The sequence below is a fragment of the Limanda limanda genome, chromosome 2, assembly GCF_963576545.1.
Source record: "Limanda limanda chromosome 2, fLimLim1.1, whole genome shotgun sequence".
Taxonomy (NCBI): domain Eukaryota; kingdom Metazoa; phylum Chordata; class Actinopteri; order Pleuronectiformes; family Pleuronectidae; genus Limanda; species Limanda limanda.
The window spans coordinates 8,248,276-8,255,076 of record NC_083637.1 but is presented as its reverse complement, the minus strand read 5'-3'; positions in this window follow the sequence as shown (position 1 = coordinate 8,255,076).

Genomic DNA, 6,801 nt, shown 5'->3' with positions numbered 1-6,801 from the left:
GCCAGTAGGGCCTAATGCATTCAGGGTTTTAGAGATAAAGGACAAAATCAATAAGTTGATGGGGCCAGAACCATAAACATTTTCGAGGTCCTGCTTCACAACATGCCTTTCCCTCTCTTGGTCCTCTGGCACTCTCACCAAATCATTTTCGAGTGTTCAACATGCATTGACTATCCTGGCACATCAGGCCTCTGGCAGCTGGAGTTGCTCACAATTGGGTGAAGCAACGAGGTGAGAAGGGATTTAGGGGCTTAATTTAGCCCGGGGCCCCCAAAGTCCCTTAAAATGCACCTGCGATGTAACTACTTGTCCCGATAGAGAGGAGAATATCTACCACATTTATTAGAGAAATGCTCCCGAACTGTCAGAATTTGCAGAAGTACTTCTCCCTCCGATCGAAGACTGCGGCAGCTTGGGGACAAGTTGCGTTCTGCAGGTTTTCCTGGACGTCTGGGCGCTTGGTTCGTAGAGTTAATGCTGCTCTGTATTTTCTGATTATACCTCCGTGGAAGTGGGAATAGATCACAGCAGCGCACATCAGGCTGACACATTAAACGCTTACACAAGAGACAAACTACTGGGCAAATTAAACAGATTTAATTAAATGTGGTTGATGAGTGGGAGTCGGCATGTGTGGTTGTGTTTATGTCCATTAAACCTCAACGGGATCACAATGGATCTATATAATGCCTTTGTTTTTGAATGACCTTTACGCTGTCTTTTCTGATTTACTGCTGTTCTCCAACACACTTTGCTGCAGAACGGTGAAAAACTCTGATGTATTTCTGAAAAGCAACAAACGTGCTATGATTGCTCAGACTTTGATTTGCCATAATGTGGCTTTAATGTCCGTCACAGCTGTGGGCAGGAATGTCACCTCTAACAGCTGAGCGAAAACTTGAACATTTCTGAGAAAAGCATTCATAAATATATATATAAATAGACTTTGAAAGGTTTTCTTCCACATTCGTTTCACCATCAGTCATCTGTGAGCTGTTCTGGTCAGTGAGCAAGTGATGACATATTCGCTCCAGCTTCACTCAACCTGTTTCATTTCAAGAAATCCGTTTCTCTTTTGCCCTATGTTGAGCTGTAAACTGTAAAATATTAAGAAAATTATTTTAACATTTTGGGGACATTTCAAGCTTTTACAAGATAGATGTATTTTTGAACTTTCTGTTATTCTTACACAACCGATACATTTGATGGCTGATATGAGCATTACATAGATATATCACGATTGTCATTTATGTTGTTGCTGTTATGAACAGAAAAGAAAGCTTCTATTTCACAGAATGAACAGTGCAGAGAATTATTTAATTGTGTTTTCTTTATATTTATCCTTACTAATAATAAAGTTTAAGGTTAAATTGTAAAATATCACGCCTTGTTTACTTTTTTTGTCGTTGTACTAGTTTTTCTGTTCATTCTAGCATAGAAATCAAATTTGAATGCAATGTCAATGTAAGTGACTGTGGCACAACATCCTCAGTCCTTTTGTGCAGCAACACAATGCTGTGGGTCTGAGCTCAAATTTGAGTAACACTGAGTTATAGTTATTTTAAATGAGCCTTTCTGTGCCACCAGCTTGGCCTGAAAACGCTTTCTGAGGAAATACGAAGTGAATTTCACATTAAAAACACAAATTCTGGAAGTCACCCGCTTAGCCAAGCTTACAGAAGCCTTGTATTATCTTCACCTATATTGTAAAAGGATTTGTTTTACGCAGAATGAGAAATGTGGATTTTGTCCCAATGATTTACATTGAATTTTACACTATCGTTTGTTTCTTCTCTGTTAAAGGATTCCTAGTCCTAGATTATGTAGCTTGGCCACATCACTACTCAGAGGCAGCTCAATATGTAAAACAGTCAGTAAACGCCTCTCTTCCTGTCTCCAGCTTGGTATCGTCAGTATGTTGCCAAACAATCTGAAGATATCCAGTCACGAATTAAACAGAATGAACCTAAACAATCTGCAAATAAAGGTGGATTGCTCCGCCGCTGACAAGTAATGACTGTGTTGTTAGATTATGACACATTATCAATGTCCTTTTAAATGCATTTGAATTTTATAGTCCCCAGTGATGGGCCAGACTTCCAAACATGTGACCCTTTAATGGACTGTGACATTAGGGCGATGACAGGAGATGAAAAGAGAAAGCTTGTGTTGACGGGTGACGTGCAGCAAACATGTTCAAGTCTCCTGGCAGCATCCAAACGTTGATGAGGAGACAACACAAACTTTGACATTTTTAAATTAAGGCCAGTGTATCTACAGTAAATAAGAGCGCATAATATGTCAAGTGACATCATGTGTGTTTTGCGGTCGCTGACATTAACTTATCAAACTCCCGGGAGGATTAACCGACTGTGGGGCCTCGGGGCAAAACTAAGCTTTGTGCAGAGTGTGTGTATCTGTCACTCACTGTCAATGTATATGACAGCGTCAATACATCTTCCTTTTGAGTCCCACATCCAACCAGGCTTTGCTGTGATGGAATATTAATTAGCTCCATGTATAAGGGTGAGTGTCAAACAGTCCCACAACAGGGACATAATGATAAGGATGTAAGATTTGTTAGTAATCTCAATTCAAAGGTCTTCATCACTGAAATTGAGATTTTGTAGTAATAATATATCCGTTCTCAAACAAATTACCAGTCAAATTACCACAAATGTGTCAGTGAACCTCGGTCTCAGAAAATCTCTAAAAATCTAGAGTCCTGCTTTTGCTCTAAACCTTAGTCTTGGCATATTCTGATCGAAATAGAAACCAAATCTTTTTATTTTGATGCATATAGTTGAATAATTTCACATTGAGGCTGGTTGTGAAGGCGTAAAAAGGCTGGATTTTAACAAACAATTGACAAATTGACTCTAAATCAGCCTCAAACGGCAAAGTGAACAAGCAATTCAAAGCTAATCACAGACACTGGGATCATAGAATTCGCACAAATCTACATTCAGGTCTTTTTAAATCAAATAATACAGTTTCTCTCTCCACGAATGTAATGTGATTGATAGTGAAATCTAATGTAAGAAACATCAACGCAGAGGAGATTTAAAATACTTCAGACATCCCATCACCCACCATCATCAAGCCAATATCCCCCTGCTGCCTGCTTCCATTTGCTGCAGCGCAACAAAACAGTGACAGAGGAACAACATTTATTAGGAAAGACAGGATTGATTCCATTTTATTTTACTTTAGACTTGCACTGTTCATCTATATGACAACTGTAGTTACTCGTGAGATTTCAATTGTATCTAAAAACATGTTGCATTTTGGTGTTAAATATTGAAACAGCGGTTGCAATCCTTGTTTGACTTTTGACAGATTTTTACTGAGTTGTCAAAAGTCAAAGGCGCTTACTTGAAAAACCTGCACTTGAATATGTAACTTTTACTTGTAATGAAGGATCCGGATTCTTTCTGGATACTTCGGCACGACTGGGAATCAAACCACTGACCTTCTAGTTAGTTGATGACCCTCCCTTACTTAACCAATTCGATATTTTTTACTCTATTCTTTGATATGACTTTATGATGACTGATGATTATCCATTTTCACAGCTATCTTTATTGTTTAGTTATAAAACTATTAAAAAGAAACATCCCTAAACTTCATAAATTATCTTTTTAGTTTGACTGTGATCTAAAGTCGACAGCCACCACAGGAGGGGGCTGCACTCCACTGTTACAGCTTGGTTGCTTTTAGGGGGGGGTCCCTCCTTTCTACATTTCACACACATGCTCAAGCTCTATGACTTCTGAGGACATTAAACTGGACCGTACCATAACCTGTCTTTACTTTACTCAGCTTTGGAACGACCGACCTGGGGATGAAAGGCTCACAGAGTCGATTCCTTCCTTTAAATCATCTTTATAGACTAGCTTTGATTTGATGTTATGTTTTTACTGTGTTTTTATCATTTTCTTCTCACCTTTTATTACACTCGTTTATTTATCTTTATTTTCACATTACTGCTTTTGTGTTGAAGTTTTCATGTGACACAGCTCGATATTTATTCATTTAATTTGAACACCACCTTGTTCCGAACCAGCTAAATGTGGTTTTCTGGCCTCCTTGTCACATTGCATGCTACCGATTGTTATTTCTCTTACATTTGCTTTTCTTTTAAAATGTGCTGTATAAATAAAGTGTCTTCTTTAATATTATTATATTTTCTATTAAAAAATAGAATGATCTACGTTATGGGGACTTGCTTTTTGTCCCCATAAGGAAGACAAGTCCTCATAACGTCGGTCCACACAACTTGACTAATACTGTACCTTGTCCACACAAACACACATAACCACATGCTTGAGTTCACTATAAAAGCTCTCAGCTACCTCCAGATATTATATTCTTCTTTTCCATCAAAGCATGTCAGGCTTTTGCAGCCAAAGTGACACAACAGGGAAGCCATAGAGTGGATGGAGTCGGGAATGAAAGAAAAGGAGAGAGGGCGGGAACGCAATTCATGGAAGAAGCAGACTGAGAGGACACCATCAGCGTGACTGTGTCCATGTGAGTGTGTCTGTTGTCTGTTTGGATGTCGCCACAATCGACCCTTTCTTTTAGAGCAGATAAAGATATGAGAGCGAGGCCACCGGGGGATAAAAGAGGGTAAGAAAGGAAAACATGTCGTTGAAAAGAAGCAATCAGAAACAAGCTGGATGAAGGTCAAGGAGGACGAGGGGGGCCGGAGATTTATAATCTAGCAGTTGTGTATAAAAAAGGGGACCACTTCAGACTGAAGGGGTACAGGCGAAAGAAGAGAAGAAAAGAAATCGAGAGTCTGGTTGTAATGTGACAGTTAGTGGTTCAATAAACATTTTCTTGGCTGTCACACACATAAAGCGTGCGCACACACACACACACACACACACACACACACACACACACACACACACACACACACACACACACACACACACACACACACAGAGGTGTTCCCGCTTTTATAACCTGCTCAGACAGTCGTGTTATTGCTCTCCTAATCATGCGTGAGATTAGGTGGCAACACACAAGCAAAAACCTGATGTTGACACGTCCTGTGCCATTTTCATCACACACACACACACACACACACACACACACACACACACACACACACACACACACACACACACACACACACACACACACACACACACGTGCTCTGAGTTTTAACTGGTCCTCCTGTGAATAGAACCTGATTGGATGAGGAATGACTGACATGGTTTAGCACTTTATAAATGCACGATGGGAAAGAAGCATAGATTTTTACAGTAGCTGTGAATCGGATAAAAGTTTTTGATGGCAATTTAGTGAGAGGAGCTTTTCCGGCTGACTCTCTCCGGTCCGGTTCTTTGTTTTAAAGAAACTTGTGGGAGGATGAGGGGTTTGAAAGGGAGAGCTGGAGTGAATCTCAACTCAAAGAGGAGGAGGAAGAGGACGTCTGCACTCCCAGAGGTGAGACACACATGGAATCCATTTATTATCCCCCATCACCAATGTCCACAATAGGCTCCATTTATCTTATTTTGGAAACTAAATACATCACACATGCTGCTTCTTCTGAAATCCCATTTATTTGCTGTGGAGGCGACAGGAAATCTAAAACCAAACACTGATGGTCTGCACAGTGTCCCAATCCAAATTTGTCTTGGCGTCTGTGAGACACAAAAACAGATTCGACATTTAGTAGAATTCACAAAAAAGGAAATATTCTTGCAACCCAGTAAAACGGAAATGCATTGACTACACAAAAGGCTATAACAGAAATGAAAATGAGATTTACGATTATAAAGCTACAATAATAAATATTTTTCATTTGAAAAAAGGATTACTATGTGTAATGTGAGAGACAATTATCCTTTAACTTTGAATTTTTGAACAACTCTAGAGAGACTTTTTAGCATCTTTAAAGTCAATGTTTTGACAATTGAACCATTTTCCACAATTGAACCATTTTCATTTCCATTACTCTCATTCCAGATGCAAGCAATTTTCTGCCAATGTACACTTCGTTCCACAAGGCACAAAGATTGTCACGAGCTGGTGAGCACATAGTGATTATTGAGCAGCTGGTGGAGACCAAAACCGAGCTAAATGGAAGATGGACTAACATTCAACAGGTGGACACAAACATCAATCAATCAATCAATCAAATTGTATTTGTATAGCCCATACTCACAAATCACAATTCGTCTCATAGGGGTTTAACATGGTGTGACATCCTCTGTCCTCCACATGACTCCACATGGATGGTGACGTCACTGCATGTCTGCTGGATACTGTACAACTGGCCCAGATATGATTTGATTTCAGGTTTAATCTCAGCTTGATAGCATTGTATTTCTAGCGGAGATTATTTCTGAAATCTCCTGCTTCTACGCCATTTTTGAATTTGAGTCGAAGGAACGAGAACACGGAATAGCATAGAGATTGAACGGTCACTTGCATTTCCGTTATAGCCCACTTGCTTTTTGGCAGTGTAATTGCAGAGAGACACACTCACAACTAGGCTACGTGTGTGGCTTCAACACAGATTCTTTGTTACAAATGTTATTCTGAAAACTTAATTCCAGCTCTTTACTTGAGATGGAGTCTCTCTGCTCTACCTCACCCTGATGCTGGTTTGTTAGCTCATGTTGGCCCTGCAGGAGAGAGTGATCAGACCTTGTCCTGGGAACTGACTCAGACACTTTCAGTACCATGTCAGATCGGTGGCTATTTGACGTCAGTGTGGTGTTAACCTTGTTGTCTGTAAAACTCAAGGTGACATAACACGGTCGGAGGAGAATGTGGCTG